We start from the raw sequence: 19,186 nt of genomic DNA, 5'->3' as shown, positions 1-19,186 counted from the left end.
AACCTGCCATCCCCCATTCTTCTTCAGGAGGGCGCCTAGGTGGGGCTTATGGAACCTTAGGATGGAAGGGGAACACTGGAGCCCCGAGGCACAAAGCCTGTTGGAGGCTGGTATCAGCAGAAACACCATTGAGCTTCCTCGTTCCTGACTGACCTTCTGGCACTTAGAACCGAATATGAAACACGTGCCGCTGGAGGTCTGTGTGTTTCTCTCTCTCTTCCTCTGCTTCGGCAAAGTCTGGTAACTCAGCTCTACCACCTCTGCGCCTTTCTGAGGTCTGGCTGTGAGTCCACTGGGCCTCAGATCAGATGGTTTGTTATCTCTGCAGCTCTCCACAGAACGATCCTGGTCCTGCTATGATGGATCTGCTAGCCAGTCCCCGACCCCAGCACCTAGCTGTCCACAGCACATGGGAACCGAAGGCAACTTGAGAGGACTAAGCCTCGTGGCCTCCCAGATGCTGCCTGCTAAGTTTACTGTCAGATACCTGCCCTTACATTTGTCTGATATCCTGTGAGGCAGTTCTGTTGGCAGCTCCCCAACCAGAGAGTAGAAACCAGAACAACGTTCTGTTCTAGATGTTTCTTTCATTTATCTAAAGTACTTCTGTTTTCTTGGTCAAATACCGACACAGATGATTCAGGCCCCTCTCCTTCCCTCCTAGTCTCCTGTCCATAAAAGCCTTGGCTGGTGTGATGGTTAATTCTGTGTGTCAATTTAGCTAAGTTATGATACGCAGATATTTGATCAAGCATGTCTGGATGTTGCTGTGGAGGTATTTTTTTAGCTGAGGTCAGCACAGGATCATTGACTCAATGGACATGAGTTTGAACTAATTCCGGGAGGTAGTGAAGGACAGGGAAGCCTGGCATGCTGCAGTCCATGGGGTCGCAAAGAATCAGGCAAAACTGAGGGACTGAACAGCAATAAACCTTTAAATCAGTCAACTTTGAGGAAATATATGGTTCTCCTTAATGTAGATGTGCCTCAACCAATCATTTGAAAGCCTCAAGGAAAAAACTGACCTCCCTCAAAGAAAAGGGAGCTCTGCAGGCGGACGGGCTTCAGACTCAAGCTGCAGCACCAGCTCTACCTTGGGTCTTCGAGGGCCAGCTGATCACCTTTTTTTCCTCTGGTTTGCAAGGCCATGGTCTTACTAAGGAAGACAGGACCTGGGAGGATGGGCTTGAAAGAGGTAGGAGACTTCAAGGAAACCATGGTTAAAGGAGAGACATTTAAATGTGTTACTACAAATTCTCATTGCTCATACACTATGTGGCCTCGGACAGGTCTTTTCACATTCCTGAGCTTCTTTTAGTCTCACAAAGTTCCTCCACTAATCAAGATATGATCAAGATATTATCATCCTTCGTGGTAGTACTTGTTTTTGGAGATTATACCATGTGCCAGTCACAGAGCAAAGTTTTCCCAGGGATCCTGGGGTGGTGACTGTTGGAGTTTGAGGTTTTGCAGAGGTGGGGATCAGATGGTAAAGTCAGCGTTCGGGGACCACGGTGAGGGTTGCAGAGACCAGAAGTGCACTAGGGAAGTATTAGGTGGCCCAGTCATGGCTGGATTCTAAGATCCAGATGGAAGGTAGAGCTGAGGCTAGCACGTGGTCAGCTGTGATAGGACCCACTGCTGTGAAGGCAGTGGGATCACAGTGGGGACACAAAGAGGAACAGCAGCTATTTCTTCCCTCATCTCTTGTCCTGGAAGATGGGATCCCAGTACGCTTGTCTTTGATCCCCCCTCAAAACCTCTGTGCTAGCGCCAGCTTCACCTTCTGCCCTGCCAGGTGAGGAGCGAATGTTCTAGCAACTACACGCCTGGAGTCTGCGGATGGGGAATTCCCCTGGAAGCCCAGAATGAGCCCAGGCCAAACTCTGGGCTTTTTTCTGAGCAAACATTTTGAGAGAAACCAAACATGATGATGTGGAAGAGCGACCGGGGCTGTCCCCTCTCACAGAAGCAGGGCTGATGAAAACACAGGGATGAGCACAGATGAATCATTGCCAGTCCTCTCCCTGAGAGCGTTTGCTAGTAGCAACCCAATAAAGACCGGATCTCCGAAAGCGCTGACAAGTCACCCACCGGGCCTGGGAGTTAGAGATCGCTTCCGAAATTGGTGGGAGGAGAAAGCGGGAGTGGAGACATGGGGGCGTATCCCCCTTCCAGAATTCATGTTCCTCCTTTTGGTAAGATAATTTCCTATTCATTCAGAAGTGTGGGTGATTCTAGAATCTAGATGAATTGTGCCTGCAATCCCAACCTTCTGTCTCTCCAGTGTGGGTGGGAATTCATGCTCCTTTATGACCTCTGCCCTTTGACAATAAGAAGGGGTATGCTTGGGGACAAAGGATGGGGGGTTTCTGCTCTGCTTTGGGTTATTAACAGTGAGGGCAAACGAAAGGTCTTTGGAGCACTTCCTTAGACAGAAACTAAAGTGAACAGAACTTTAAGAGAGGCAATATTCCATTTAGTGTCTTGACTATGATATTATCACAAATATCACAAACCAGTATTTATGATCAAAATATATAGAACAATACCCACAGGCACAGAGACGGAGAGAATGAGAGAGACAGAGAAGCACAGGCAAATGTGGGGAAATCTAAATAACTGAGTGGGTTGTATCAATTTCAACATCCTGGGGTCAATAGTCTCTCATACCATAGTTTTGCAAACTAATTCCATTGGGAGAAATTGGGTAAAGGGTACACAGAATATCCCCTTATTATTTCTTAAAAAAAAAACAAAACAAGTTTATAGAGGTATGCATCATATAACATAGAATTCGCTCATGTAACTTGTACAATTCAACAGCTTTTAGTATATTCACAGAATTGCATATCCATCATCACAGTTTTAGAACATTTTAATTATCCACCAAAAGAAACCCTGCATCTTTGATCTATCATTCTTCCATACCCATCTACCCCAAAGCCCGAGGATTAGTAGATTAGTACTTTCTGTCTCTGTAGATTGGTCTGTTTTGGGTATTTCATAGAATTGAAATCATACAATAGGTGGTCCTTCATGACTGGCTTCTTTCACACATTTGTTGTAGCGTGCATCAATATTTCATTTCTTTTTCTTGATGAACAATATCCCATTGTATGGATATACTGCATTTTATTATCTGTTCATCAGTTGGTGGACATTGGGTTGTTTGCATTTCTGGCTGTAATGAATATTGCTACTATAAATATTTATGTATGAGTTTTTGGGTGAACATATGCTTTCAGTTCTCTTAAACATACACCTAGGAATGGAATTGCTGTGTTTAAGCTTAATCTTTTGACAGACTGCCAGACTGTCTTAAAACAGCTCCACCATTTTACATTTCCGTCAGCAGTGTGGGAAGTTCCCAATTTCTCCATATCTTTGCCAACACTTGTCATTTTCTCACTCCCTCTTTTTATTACAACCACTCTAGTGGATGTGAAACGGAATCTCACTGTGGTTTTAGCCTGTGTTCCCCTGATGGCTCGTGAGGCTTCCCAGCTTTTCATGTGCTTACTGGTCATTGTATATTTTCTCTGGATCAATATCTTTTCAAATCTTTTGTCTGCTTTTTTAGTTGTTCATATTATTGATCTCTGGATTATTTCCAACAATGCCATAGTGTTATGAATCTATAATTATCTCAATATAAAATTTAATTTTTTTAAAGAAAGAATATTGGGGGAAATGGAGGGATGCTTAGGTGAAAAAAGCAGCCAAATTTCAACAAAGAGGATATACAGGTGGTAATCAAGCACATAAAAGATGTTTGACATTATTAGCCATTAGGGAAAAGTAAATGAAAACCACAGTGGGATACGACTACATGCCTGTCAAATTGGCCAAAATAAAAATTAATGACAAAACCAAATGTGAGTAAAGATGAAGAGAAACTGGGTCACATACATGGCTGGTGAGAGGCGTAAGCAACATAACCATTCTGGAAAACAGTCTGGCAGTTTCTTATGAAAAATATGCAACTGCCCCCAAAACCGGTAATCACATTCTTAGGCATTTATTCCAGAGAAATGAACCTTTAGGTTCACGCAAAAACCTGTGTAAGGTTATTCACAGAAGCCTTATTTGTAATAGCTGAAAACTGAAAACAACCTAATAAAAAGTTGGACGGACAAACCACAGAACAACTCGTCAGGGTAAGAGGAACAAGCTATTGGCACACCACACAGCTTGGGTGAATCTTCAGAGGGTGAAGCTGAGTGGAAAAACTGCCTCTAAAGGTTACGTACTGCGTGATGACATTTATGCAGCATTTTGGAAATGAGAGAATTACAGAAATGGAGAACAGATCAGTGATCACCAGGTGTCGGGAATGGGATGCAGTGCAGGAGAGGAAAGTGGATGCGAATATAAAAGGACAAGACCCCTGGACAGACCCTATGTCTTAACTGCATCGATGTCCTGCGCCCTGGTTGTGATATGGTGTGACAGTTTTTCAAAATGTTACCGATGGAGGAAAGAGACAAATCCAACAGCACACCAGATCTCTTGGACTTGTCTACATTATTTCTAACAGTAGTGAATCTACAGCTATCCCAGAATGACAATTAATTTAAAAAGAGAGAGGAAAAGGCAGTTCCTTCACAGATCCACTTACATTTCTACCAGTGATTAGTCATGTGATTTGGGGCAAATTAACATTGTCAGTTTTTCCACCTGCAAAATGGGGATAATATCTACTCATGAGGGTGGTAAGGATCAAATTTTTTAAAAAGTGAAAAAAACTTGTAACTAACAAAGCATTACAACTGCTGCTGCTTTCCCTGCTCATACTTTGCTCATTACTAGAATGTTCTCTGTCCTCAACACACATCCCTTAGTGGGTGCTTCAATGTCAGAAATGTTCACTCACCGTCATTTGGCTTCTCTGTTGGTAACGTAGCCATTGGAAGAAAGATACCAGAACACGCTGCTTCATTTTTGGGGTGGAGTGACAGTGGTTACTAACCCAAAAGCATTCGAGTGTTTCGAAGGGTTCAAATTGGGAGGAAACAACCGAGATCCAGGCACTCTTCAAAGCCTCTCGAAAAGGAGGGGCAAGGAGGGGCCACCACCCCGAAATGAAGTCACAGGTGATGGACTCTTCGTACCTGGAGGTGAGGATTTTTGACCTACTTTCCTGAATATAAAGTTACTCTACACCTCCCTGTCTGCTGATCGGGAGTAACCAGGCCTTCCTCACAAAGCTGGTCTGAGGACCACCTGGTGAGATCATTCAGTCACTCCTGCACGAGCATCTTCATTTTTACCAAATTCACTTAATTCGAGAATTGCCATTCATTTACTTTTTTTTTTCCATGAAATCAACTCTCCTCTTTATATAACTACCCTTGTTTGTCAAAGGAAACAAAAACAGATATATGTTTGTTCACATTTTAACATCTTTAAAGGCAGCATGTTTATACTCAATAGTGTATGACAGTCAATCAGTATAATTTTTTTTTCTTTCTTAATGGAATATACAACAATGATATGTGTATAATCAGCAACATTGAGATTCTCTTATATATGGAAAGTCACTTCTTTAAGTGGAAATACAGGTTGTTTATTTAAAATAGATGGAAACATTTAAATAGATAGGTTTTTATTAAATTACCTTTTAATTGAATTTCCAACATAATTAAATTTCAGCCAGAGTGTGCTGCCTGCAAACACGTTAGCCTGAGGCCTGCTCCTGATCTATTTAAAAGGAAAATTGAGTGAGCAAAGGGGGTTAGTAATGACTTGAGCTATCACTAAACTGATAGAATCTTCGTGATGTAAAATAGTATGTCATTCCCTGTCACTAATAGTTACACTATGCAGCACCTAAAACTATCTCCATTAGCAGCAAGTGTCTGCCTTGAATCCATTGTAGGGATGTGGATGAACCTGGAGCCTGTCATTCAGAAGGAAGTAAGTCAGAAACAGAAAAGCAAATACTGTACATTAGTGCATGTATATGGAATCTAGAAAACTGGTACTGTTGAAGCTATTTGCAGGGCAGGAAGAGAGGCACAGACGTGGAAAATGGACATGTGGACGTAGGGGGGGGGAAAGGGAAGGTGGGAAGAATTGAGAGAGGAGCGCTGATACATCTACACTATCGTGTGTACCACAGACGCGCGAGTGGGAAGCTTCTGTATCACACAGGGAGCTCAGCTCGGGGCTCGGTGAGGACCTCGAGGGGTGGGACGGGGGTAGGGTGGGAGGGGGGTTCAAGGCGGAGGGGCTATGTGTATACCTACAGCTGACTCACTTTGTTGTACGGCAGAAACTCATACAACAGTGTAAAGCATCTATATTCCAATTTTTTAAAAGGTTAAAAAAAAAAAAAGCAGTGAGTAACACAGCAGATAAAACCTGACTCACTGATTCTGGGAATTAGAGATGGTACACTTGCCACCCCTAGCAGAATAGAAGGGTTCAGTGGAGTGAGTCCCTAGAGATACTATGTAGCATTTAGAAAAGTCACCTACAAGGTGGATAGGGTCTCAAGATAAAATATTGAGTGAAGGAAGAAGAAGCCGAATAAGAAATGTATCATGGCATCACACATGTAAATGAAGAGCTTACAGATTCACCATAAACACTACACATTTTTTAAAATATATACATATCTTTATGATGGAGTATGAAGAGACTAGGAGAGGGAACCAACAGTGCAAGGAGGAAAATAATATAAATAAAATAAAAACAAAATGAAAGGCTGTTTGGACCAATGATGATACTTAGCTCTGAGAAAGAATATAGGAATAACTCAACTATCCTTATAAAAATATAACTCAAAATGTAAAACTCCTATCATTTATCATAGAGTATACAGTAGGTACTCAGCAAATGCTAATTGCTTGACTTTAGGATAATCTACAAAGACAGTCTGGAGTGTCTTCAAGGATTCCAAGTGGTCCTGAATTCCCAGGAGCTGTTTCTAGGTTGACGTCACACATCCTCTGAGCAGCCCCCGGTACATGTGTGCATACACACACGCACATCCTGGACTCCTCTAGCTCAGGATGACCCACCACCGACAGTCACTCCTCCCCAACACCACGGGGTATCCGAAGCCAAGCTGACTTCTCTGGAACAGTCTTCCAGACTAAAGAGTTGATCCAGGCAGACACTGCTGAGGGACTGAGCCCCAGTATCAGATATTACAGACGGGAAACTGAGGCCAGAGAGAGACAGAGACGAGATGGAATCACACAGTAGGGGGCAGTTCCATGACTGGAACCAGCTCTTTTCCTTCAATGCACGCACACCTCCTCCTCTTCTCCACACACCAGTCCACAGTGCCCTTTATCCGACCTACGCACATAAACCAGTGGCAAGGCTGTTGAGATAGAATTTCCATCCTTGATGTGGCAGCTATTCCTGTCTAGGGTGCTGCTCACAGCCACTGGGGGACTGAGACATCAGGAGTCCATGAATATCCTAGCAGACTAGACAGAAAGAAGCGATGACTGCCAAGGGTATCATTTCTGACTGCCTGATCACCAAAGATGATGAAGATGATCACCAAAAATGATGGAGAGGCAGGCCTATCAGCTGCCTGGCATCTTTGACTCAGAGAAAGGGTGGGTGGCAGATGTAATAAAAGGGGTGGTCGGGAGACAGGGCCGGGGCATAAGTCATTTTATGAGCACTGTTTCATATTCCCAAAATGTATACTTTTATCTCCTTCTTACAGAAATTGAGAGACTTCGAAAGGCTAAGCAACTTGCTGAAATTGTTCATAAGGCTAGTGAGAGGCTTAAAAGGGATTTCGCAGAGAATGTCTGTCTCCAAAGCCTGGAGACAAAGGCCTTCCCCACTCCCCACCCTAGACTGCTCTCTTAGACCCCCAAAAGACAGTAAGAGGTTCCGAGGAGGTTTAGAGAAGGAGTTAAGGTCTGAAGCGGGGCGGGTGGGGACCCGGGAGGATTTCACGTGTCCCCACCACTTGATAGAGGTCTTAAATGAAGACTCTGATTGGTACAGTGAACTGGGGAGGGCATTTCATTTGGAGAGAACGCGGGGCTGGAAAAGCGTGGAGCACGCTAGGTGTGCCAAGCAGTGGTAGCGCTAGAACCTGGGGGGAAGGGGGTGGAGCAGGGGCAGGTCGGCGGGTGTGAAGGATGGCTCCCTGAGCTGGAGGGGAGCACTGGCGGCAGGAGGAGGGGTCTACAAGCATCACAGCGGGCACTGCAGGGTTCAGTGGAGGCATTTTAAGGTGGAGAATGGCTTGAGCAATTCCCTATCTTCTGCCAGAGACCCCTGTGACTAACAGAGGGAAGGGTCAAGAACACAGCTTTGGGTCAAGAACACAGCTTTGGGGTCAAGCTGACTTCAGTTTGAGTCTTAACCTTGCTATGAAATTAGCGATCATCTTGGGCAAGAAGCTCATCCTCTTAGGTATTACTTGTAACAGGCCTGGTACGTAGTGTTAACAAACACACAATAAGAGCTAACAGTGATGAGGACGATGAGGATGATGAAGAAAAGGTGTGATGACAGCAAGGAAGAGGGGGGAAGGAGAGGAGGAAGACAGTGCAGTAAAAAATGTGGAGGCTGCAGGAGCCAGGACTCAGGATTCTGAGAAACGGTCTGAAGATGTGTTAGGAATCTATCCGTTGCCAAGATCTTCTCCTTCTGCTTTGTCTGTTCTGTAATAATTTTGCAATAGTTCCCAGTACCTTGCTGGGCCTATAAACCATAACCGTGCGTTGAGAAACCCCACACGCTGTACACAACATTAGGTGCTAGAAGTCAAATCCTAAAGTGAACTAGATCTTATCCCTGCCCTCAAGGAGTCTGCACTCTAGAGGGAGGGGTTGGGGAGACAGCCACCTGGGGCAGAAGAGTTGAGCCCCTGACTACTAGGTTGGGCTTCAAGTGAAGAGCCGGGTGCTGGCGGGGAACGGGGAGGAAAGAAGAGGGGACAGGTACAAGGGAGAAGCGGGCACCAAATAAAAGGCATCAGGAAGAAAGAACAGAGGCTCCAGGAATTCAGCTTACTGAATCTGAGAGAAGACTAGAAAACCAAGTGTGAAAACAACAGAAAGTGGGCAATTCCAGGGTTCTAGGCAGCAGGAAATAACCAACAGTTTTGACCATACCTTGGGATGAATGTACTCCAACTATTTTTCCATCTTTGTCTCTTTTGTTCAGGATGCAAAATCCTGAAGGACCATCCTTTGGTTTCAGGAAGGCAGGAAAAGAGGAATGCTCATCATGGAAGCAGATTCATTTCCAGAAAGAAAATCTGGTCACTGTTGCCTAAAGTGAGGAAAAGACATAGATATGGCCAAAGAAAAATAAATACTGGCTATAGTTCAGGCAGACACGGCTAGTTTACCACCCAGTCTTCTCTGATTTGGTTCAAAGAGGCAAAGTGCCCAGTTTAACACACACACCAACACCACCCTCCCCTTCCTCCCAGACACTCTTGCAACTAGGAGTAGCTGTGAGATCCATCTCTGGCCAATGAGACGTGGGCAGAATCCAATGGCTGGGGCTTGTGGGTAACCTCTTTGAAAGAAAATGCCCCCTTTGGCATCTGGTCCTTCCTTTCTTGGCTCCTGAAAGCAGTCATAACGCCTACAGGAGCAGCAGACATCCTGTCACCTGAAACTGAAAGCAACATTCTAGAGCTGCAGATGGGAGGGGAGAAGGAAGGAGCCTGGGTCCCTCGATGACCGTGTCAAACGACTGACTTTATTATTGTGGAGACAGATGGAAACTCAACCAGACTCCAGAATCCACATTGCAATTCATTTGAGACCAGTGTGTGTGGTGGGGGGAGCGGGGGGGAGGATGGTCTCCTTTCACTGAAGCTCAGTTCTCAAATGACTCTATGCAGGAAGCTTTGCCTGAGCTCAGAAAAAAAAATCAAAAGTCCCCCATTTAGTAGGTTTGTGGCTCACCACTCTTTTCACCCTGGGTAGTTACCACAATTATCGGCGCCACTGTTGATATAAATGCCTGTGTCCGTTACCGGATTCTGAGCTTTGCAAGGGTCCAGTCATTATCTCTATCTCTCTCCATGCCCACCTCTGCAGCCATATCTATAGCCATATCGATATCTACATATCTATCATCTATCTGCCTAAAACCACGTGCTCCTGGGGCCAGCACAGTGCTATCTATAGCACCAGTCTTCAAATCGTTGCTAAGTAAGTGAATAAACGAATGAAAGCCATCAGGAGGAACCATATCTTCAGGCTCCGCTATCATCTTCATTTCTACTAAGAAGACTTGAATAAACCAGCTGGGGACTCCTCAGTTCTTTATAAGAGCACAGACACCTCTGAATATTCGGGGACTGACTATCCAATGTGTTGTCTCTCCAGGGACTTCCTTCGAACATCACCTGGCTTCTCCTGACGCACACAGATCCAAAGGGCACGTCTATTTCCCTCTTTGGGAGAGCTTTGGCGGTAAAACACGTTGGCTCCACCTGAAGTTTGGGGAGCAGGCGGGTGTGATGGCTGAGGTTCAGGTTCTCCGCCATTTCCCCGACTGACCCCCACCACTGTTTGATCCCTGGGGCTGGTGGCGGCAAGCAGCAAGCCTTTCTGCAGCTCTGAATCCGGGCTGCTCGCGTATCGTGCCCTGTCAAAGCCACATCAAAGGCTTGAGGAGGGTTACCAGGTCTACACTGGAAGGCCTCAGGAGCCACAGCTCAGGGAGGCTCCGGGTTCCTGAGGCAGCCGCTGGCTACCTGGGGGACCGGGTACTTTCCTGAGGAGAACACATCATTCGGCTTTTCCTGTCCTTTTACTGTAAACTCTTGGTTTATTACGCACCTAAGAGGAAGGACAAGGGGAGAGAGAGAGAGACAGACAGACAGACAGGGGAGGTCAGATCTGAAAGAAGCACAGCAAACAGCAACGGATTCTTACACATTCTGAGCACTGAGCCCTGAGCCCCCTTCTGAGAAGCAGAGCCTTGGGCCCAGAGAGGGACGACAGCCCAAGGACCAGGAGGCTGAAAGCTCAGGAAGGGAAATCCAGGCCTCAGGATGCCTTGCCCAATGCTCTTGACACACATCCTGACAGCCACTCTTCCTGAGACCCCCGAGGGAGGAGGAGAGGCAGCTTCATGCATTGGGGGCTGAGCAGTTCATGGAGAAGCGCACTTAGATGCCCTCCACTCTACGGGGTGCCAGTCACTGCGGTGGGCGTCACAGTGAACACGGAAATGAAAGAGCCAAGAGCTGTGCCCTCCCAAAGCTCCCAGTCCACGGGGTAGCCAGCTACATGCCCAGCTCAAGCCAATGCCAGGCCCGCCGGGAGAGGGTTAGAGGTGCACAGAGGAAGGAGGGATGGTGAGGACGGGAGAGATGTGGCGGCCTGGGAATCAGCGAAGACTCCCTGGCCCGCGGGGTGAGCGTGTGTTCACTGGAGGAAGAAAGGTCACTGCAGACAGGGACACACACAGCAAAGGCCCCGAGGTGGGGAAGTACGCAGCACATCCTGGTGAGTCACCGCCATGATGACGCTTGGCTCGTTTGCAGGAGACAGTGGCAGAGAACCAACTATGAAGGTAATTCCAACCAGCCCGGAAGCCCCCCCAGCCAGGAACCTGGCCTTGTTCATGTCCGAGTACCCTGTACAGGGCTGAGCAGAGAAGAACCAGGCCCTGAATGAACAGCTTTGGGGCCTGACTGTGAAACCCTGGGGCCTTAATTATGTGTGAAAATGTGTTAACAATGTCATCTGCTACTACCCTGGAGTCTGTGCAGAAATCCACTCCTGCTCCCCACCAAAGACCACTTACAAATCAGTGCCTCTTAAATACCCCTATTCTCAAGCACAGACATTCTAGATCAAGACTTGAGGAGAGGTGGCCAAGCTGACTCCATCACTCACCTTCAGGCTTTATGAAAGGGCTTACAATCCATTCTTCCAAAGGATGAAGAGATCAAAGAACTGGGGCTTTTTTAGAGAAAGAATTTGCCAGGGATTCAGCTTTCCTTCACCCCATTCCATCAAAGGGGACGAAGGGGAGTGCAACCCCCCCACCCAGCCTCAATCCAAACAAAGGGTCTTTCCAGAAGCTACACGGGGCGCTCCACCTGAGGTCACTGAACTCTGGTAGGGAAGGGAAAACTATCTACCGGATCCTTCAAATCTCAACTTATTTTACTCTTTGCGTGTCTGAAGTTGAACATAAATAGAATACATGTACACCAGGCTTTTCTCTCTCCTTCGAGTGATTTGGAGGTTTATCCTTGCTGCTGTACATACAGATCTAGTTTGTTCAGTTTTAAGTGCTATACGGTATGCCACTGGACTTTCCTGGTGGCTCAAGGATAAAGATCCGCTTGCAATGCAGGAGATTCAGGAGACCTGGGTTAGATCCCTAGGTTGGGAAGATCCCCTGAAAGAGGGCACAGCAGCCCACTCCAGTATTCTTGCCTGGAGAATCCCATGGACATAGGAACCTGGTGGACTATAGTCCAGTGGGTTGCAAAGAGTCAGAAGCAACCAAGCATGCATGCATGCATGCCATCATGTTTCATTTATGCATTCCTTGTTTTATTTTTTTCTCTAAAATACAAAATGAATGCATGATCAATACAGAAAAGTTGGAATAGACAAGAAGGGATTTTTTTTAAAAGGCCTATTACACAGAGCAGTGATTTCAACGAATCAATCTGAAATCAATCTGCATCCTGGAGGTTGGGGGCAGAGGCAGGAGGCAAGAAAAAGAATCCTAGTTTGAGACAGCAATAACCTGGTCACACAAGTGATGACTGGGAGCCAGCCTTCAAAGCCCAGTTTCTCTCAGACTGCAAACCTCAACCTTTTTTTCAAGGTGTCATATAAGATATCAGCTATAAGGCACCTGTTAAGACATCAAACAGGGTATATGTTGAAGGGATGGATTTTAAAGTTATGCTAAACCATTCTTCTGTTTAGATATGAACAAACAAATTACTTAGGAAAAAACACCTTCTGGGATCCCTGAATTATGTAAATCTAGGTGATAGCTCGGGAACAAGGAGAATCAGGAGCAGAATTTCGTATTATTGCACCAGAACTGTTACTTCTAGAGACCAACTGTATACAAAGTCACTCACTGAGAAATAGGGATCAAGTTATATAAGAGGTACAGGGTGGGTCTTCTGGGAGAGAAGTAACAAGAGGACTCCACCACTGCTCGTTGAGATTCTATCAGAGGTCCAGGGAAAGGTAACAGATACCAAAAATAAAATTGCCTTTAGGGAAAGGAAGCACAAGCTAGTATGCATATGCATGCTAGCTTGTTCAGGTAGAGTGAAGTGAGGTGGGTAAAAATGCCTGGGCTTGTGGACACAATTTTTAAAAAACCATCACTTTGGAGACAAAGTGATATTTTCAGCCTGGACAAGAATCTGGACCAGTAAGCACTTTACTGCAGACAGGAAAACCCACCACAGGGCTCTGCAAGGCTGCTCTCCAATAGCACCACTGTGTATCTGGGAGAAGCCGGCGCTCAGAACCCAGCCTTTTTTCTGGGCTTGACGTCTAGAAAAGGACTGACTCACCTTGATCTGAGTAAATATCTAATGTTCCTAGAAAATCTGGAGAAGTGGCAAGAGTCTGAAAATAAAAAGGAAATACTACATTTCCTTCTAGTGGGCAAGTAGGCTGGCAAGCAACGATGAGTGTGAACTTCCCTATTCATATCCTAAGCAGGTGGTAGATATTTTAGAAAAACCTTTCCTGCAAAGCTGTCAAATTCTCTTTTCACCTACTTTCTCCAGTTCATCTTTCAAAAGTCAAAAAAACTGGGAAGCTGTTGCCTAAAGCCATTCTCGCCCACCACTCAAAAATAGCCTTAAGAAAGAAAGAAAAAGAAAATAATACTTAGCTATTTTTGTGAATTCCATGCACATCTCATTAACATTGGATTACGATTTCTTGGATTACTTGATTCTTGGAATAAAAATAAAGAGTGTGGCAGAGGAAAAGAAAATCGAAGGCATTAAGGTCTAGGAACTGCCTGATATTAACATAACTGACTTCTAGTACTGATGCTGTCCTACCCCACAGTGCTAATCTACAAATCCCCAAAGTCTTTCCTTGCTCACATGGAGTAAAGCAGAATGGAATTTATGCAGCTGGATGTGAATTTTTTGCTCTGGTATTGATGAGCTCTGTGACCTGAGGGAAATTACTTAAGCTCTTAAAACTTGTAATGGGCACAATCACATAGATTATATACTTGTATTGATTCTGAGTATTATATGAGATAACACTTGCTAGAAGTTGGTGAGAACACAGTAGTGGATGCAGGAGACGTGCTTATTTATCTGTTCCTCCCTTACATTCCTCCCATTCCTCTGATTCCACCCTGAAAGTGAATGCCCTGCTTGCTCAGTCGTGTCCGACTCTCTGCAACCCTATGCACTATAGCCCTCCGGGCTCATCTGTCCATGGAACTCTCCAGGCAAGAATACTGGAGTGGGTTGCCGTTACCTTCTCCAGGGCATCTTCCTGACCCAGGGATCGAACCCAGGTCTCCCGCATTGCAGGCAGGTTCTTTACCGGCTGAGCCACCAGGGAAACCCATAGGCTCCACCCTAGAAAATCCAATTTATGGATTACAGGCTAGGCTGAGGGATGGTGATGCAAGCAATCCTCCGCATCCCACCTAGAGATTCTCTTGGTGGGTGCGGCCAGAGCCTGCACAGCAGTAGGGGAACGAGGCTGCAAGCTGGGGTCTCCAGCCAGGCCACAGCACTCTAAGATGGAGATCCCCAAAGGCCTGTGTCTGCCTGGAGCAATCCCGTTGAACTGAATAGCTCTAGAACTCACATCAGGTGTGGGAGTTCATTTTGGTGGTGGTGGTGGTGGTGTTTAGTCGCTGCACCGTGTCCAACTCTTCGTGACCCCATGCACTGTAAGCCCGCCAGGCTCCTCTGTCCATGGGATTTCCCAGGCAAGAATCCTGGAATGGGTTGACATTTCCTTCTCCAGGGAGTTTATGCTAACCGATGTTAATATCAATTTGAAAAATTAAGAGGTATTCTCATAATAAAATGGATTTGAACTGGTTCCTAAATATGTTTATACGCAGTATCTCTTTTGGTGTTTACAGCAAACTCACGAGGCTCATTGGGCAGGTACAGATTTCTCACCTTCGCAGGTGAATAAACTACAGCTAAAAAGTAAAGCATTCTGCTCATGGTTTCACAGCTAGTAAGTAGTAGAGGTAAAGCCAGGAAGGTCCCCTGGAGAAGGAAATGGCAACCGACTAGCATTATTATCTGGGAAATCCCATGGACAGAGGAGCATGGAGGGCTATAGTCCATAGGGTTGCAAAGACTTGACTTAGAGACTAAAGTCGTATGACTTAGCGACTAAACAACAACTGCAACAACCAGAGATGAAGCCAAACCTAGAAAGTTCATCTTTATAGTGACCTGCTTGGTCAAGGATATCCTCAGTTTTTATACCCATCCATCTCTCTGAGTATTAGCAGTGTGACTTATTTTAGTGCTGGTTACTGTATCCTGTCATATGCCCCATAGGTTACCCATTCCACCTCACTAATAAGTGCATTTTCTAGTAAGCTTGAAATGTTTAAAGAAATGCAAAGGGGAAAAAAGGAGAAGTAATCACAATCCTTTTCATTCACACTTCATATTAATTAACACTTTCTACAAATGATACACTCCCAACTCTGCAGTAGTTTTTGAAGCCAAGATCCTGGGCATCCCAGTATATGCTAGGAGAGAATTATATTCACATATAATTTCATCTAAAATTATAGCAGCAAGTATTCTGCTTGCTATAAACAGAAAGACATCTTCACTAAGAAACACATGTTAAATATGGCAAAGTAATAAAAGTGAAATATTCCATCATTTCAAAGTATGTATGCATGTGTGAGTGTGCGTGTGTGTTGTGTGTTTGTGTATGTGTGTTCCTATGCTTTTCATATTTTCTCTGCTTATGAAACTCACGACCCTGCTCTCTACTCTGCTTAAACTCACCCTTTGTGGGCAGGAGAATCCTAAATCCACTCGTTGCTTCCTTTCTGCTTATAGAGTGCAATGTGGGGCCACCATAACTAGGAATCTATCTGGGCAAAGATGCAGACAATCTGCTGTTTCAAAATTTCTTCCTGGTCTTTTGATAAGCATCACTGGATCCACACTTATGATGGCAACCCCTCCTTTAAAAGTAGACAGGCTCTAGGGGACTGCCAGTTCCCCAAAGAGGACTTCACTTAGCAGGCAAAGTTGAGTTTTTACTGTCACATAAGGGAGAACACCACCCAGAGAGGTTTTTTGTGTCTCAGAAAGGGGAGGTCACGGGTGACATTATTAGAGAGTCCTGTGTTCTGAACTTAAGTGTTTCAGGAAGGTCTTTGTTCTAATAGCTTAGGAGTAGAAAGGTTAGAGTCCTGAAGGGTGTGTTCATGAGTAAACAGTTGTTTGATGAACAAGACGGTTTGCCTGGTTGAGCAATTTATTGTCCTGAGAAAGGTGATATTTGCCCAGGTAAGTATCAATCATCCTGAGAAGGACAAATTTTTTTTTAATGAGTTGCCTGAGGTTCAGAATGAAGTTACTTTCTGGTTTGTCTTTCTGGGCAAAAATTTTCTGGAACAAATTGTGAAGTCATGTTGGGCCTCAGCTTCAAGTATTGATCACGGAGCTTTAGCAGTGCAGGTGTCTCCACCCACCCTGGAAATCAGAGGATGAACCCAGAGAGGAAAGACTGCCCTCCATCCTCACCAAGTCCTGTTCCCATGATGGGAGTGCTCCCACAGTGGGAAATACCTACGTGCCACTGACTGAGCTACCTTAGAGAAATAATATCTGTATTAACATGAAAGGATGAAGATGAGCGTCAATGATGTGTGTGTATGTGTGCTTGTGTGTGTGTGTGTGTGTGAGAGAGAGAGAGAGAGAGGGAAGGGGAATGGAAACCAGGAAGAATCCTCAATTTCTACCTCTCACTGGCAAGAATAATTTAATAGTCATCAAACTTGGATACTCACCAAACTGGAGGAGAGGGTGTATGGTTTGGCTCCTGGAGGGATATGGGCACATGTCTGGAGATACGTCCATCCATCTCAGCCGGGAGGATAGCACACTGGCATCTGGTGAGCAGGAAACAGAGATGCTGCTGCTGGGTACCTCACAAAGCCCAGGACAGCCCAGCCCCTGCCTGCAGCAAACGATCACTGAACCCATGAGCTCAGGAGTGTAGAGGTTAAGGAACCCTGAATGAGATGAAAATAAATGTTCACCCAAGACATACAAAAAAGGAGGGGGAGAAGCTGGGACTAAAAGACAGCAAAGCAAAGATAGGCAACATGAGGACCCTCTGGGAAGGAGTCAACTTAAAAAGAGGAGTAGGACAATGTCATACATATTGTTAGAAGTCTTTTAGGCTTCCACGTTGTAGTGAAGCACCATTTATCCTTAACACTTCAGGCTCGTGGAACAATTACGTATCAGAGAGTTTGGGGGTACCCATACTCACACAGTGACGTAACACGTGAGCTGGGTCTTGAACTCAGGACAAGTAACTGCTTACCCTTCCATACCTTGTGTTGCATTCAGCTAGTTCATCCAGTTATTGTCTATAAAAATACATTTCAGAAGATCTAGTGTGTAAATGAACTATCTTCCTTCGGATCCTGGACATAAGAATCTCCATTTGCTCATGTAAGAGGTGTTCTAAACAGCTTCCTTAAAATTGCCATGATTTGTGTAAACTACCCATGATACAATAGCAGCTTGCCTGAGAAAGAGACAGACAGTCATAAAATAAATGTATCAATGACATCTTGCTGGAGGCACCGAAACTATAAATATAATCCCGATGTCCCTTGCTTCCTCCTGCCCTTTAAAATCCAGATAAACTGGCTCCAATCATTAACTTCATGCTCAACAGAAAAGCAAAGCCTTTGAGATTTCTATGGATTTCCAGCAACAGATTGCATTCTGAGGTCTCCAAATCTGATCCCTGATTCTTCAAGTGCTGTTTATACCATGTGACTACAAACCAGGCAAGAAATCTACCCCTTCTTCAATTGTCTACACACATTCACACATGCGTGGCATCTTGCACAAAGAGCTGATAAGCATAGGATAATTACTTGAAGATTTACATAGAGATAGGAAAGGGTTACCTACCAACAGCTTCAAACCCAACATTGAAGATCTCCCTTGTGAAACTCTGTTGGCCACCCTGCCACCAGGGAATTCCCGCAGGATGTTTTTCCCAGGGTCACCTCGAAGTCATAGAGGCACTCCCTCCACGTGCTCACAGACCACGGGACCTGGAGAGGGAAGCAGTGGTTTCGTTGCAGCTCTAAGCTGGCCCCTCAGCCAGCCACCTTGAGCCACTGCAACCTGCAGAATCTATACACAGTGGCTCTGGCCTTACTCCGTGCGGTCCTCGGTCACAGCCCATCTCTCTAATCCCTCCTCCCCCACTCCCTTATAAGCCCCGCACTTCTCCTCTTCCTCACTGATACAGAGACAGATCTATGAACTCCTCGTGTTCCCAAATTGGACAGCTTAGCTAGTTGTTTGTTTTGCTTGCATTCTTACCAACTCCCTTGGAGTCTTACCTGGCACTCAGTAACCTGACAGGTGAGCTTTCCAAGTAAGAATGATCACTTCGTAGATGAATTCTGGTACCCAGCTATTAAGATGATAAAAAGTTTCCTGAGTTAGAAAGCAAAAACAAGTGATACCTTTGTGAAAGATATGTGAAAAGACATGTTTTTCACAGAGGGAGACATGTAAATATACCTCCCTGAAAAGCTGAGGCTGGGGTCACTCTTTGGGGTGGATAGGATCATAAAGTCCTGTCCAGCGCCCCATCCAATAGTTGTCACTCTTTGATCCATGTCCAAAAAGGGGCTGACCAGCGTCTGCCTGATGGAGAGTCCTTCTTTCCCACCGCAATTCGGACCTGCCATCATTGGACCTGGATCCATAGGCAGGTGAGGGAGAGGTGATATTTCTGTGGCTCCCACAACACAGAATTTGAGGTTCTTCACTCTTTGGAAGCCACCTAAACCTCTAGCCTTCCCGCCCTCCTCTTTCCTCTACATAATCCACTTATCACGCCTCTGGCCATGGTATATGTTGTTTTTCCTGTCTGGAATTCATATTTCTAAACCTGGAAAAGCTCTGTTCATCCTTCAAATCCACTACCACCTCCCCAGGTAGAGTCGTTCAACT

At 45.3% G+C, this 19,186-nt stretch overlaps 1 long non-coding RNA gene across 1 annotated transcript in view; it reads right to left on the bottom strand.

Annotated features, from left to right (window-relative positions):
- The window catches only part of LOC122431702, a 29,484-nt gene extending 12,336 nt beyond the window's left edge, over nt 1-17,148 (bottom strand). Inside the window, exons 1-2 of the long non-coding RNA XR_006266601.1 lie at nt 16,984-17,148; nt 9,102-9,261 (exon numbers count right to left, since the gene is read on the bottom strand). This is a non-coding gene — a long non-coding RNA (uncharacterized LOC122431702). The remainder of the gene's footprint in view (nt 1-9,101; nt 9,262-16,983) is intronic.
- Nucleotides 17,149-19,186: the final 2,038 nt, after the last annotated feature.

This window comes from Cervus canadensis, chromosome 30, assembly GCF_019320065.1.
Source record: "Cervus canadensis isolate Bull #8, Minnesota chromosome 30, ASM1932006v1, whole genome shotgun sequence".
Classification (NCBI taxonomy): Eukaryota; Metazoa; Chordata; class Mammalia; order Artiodactyla; family Cervidae; genus Cervus; species Cervus canadensis.
This window is presented reverse-complemented; position numbering and strand designations above follow the sequence as displayed.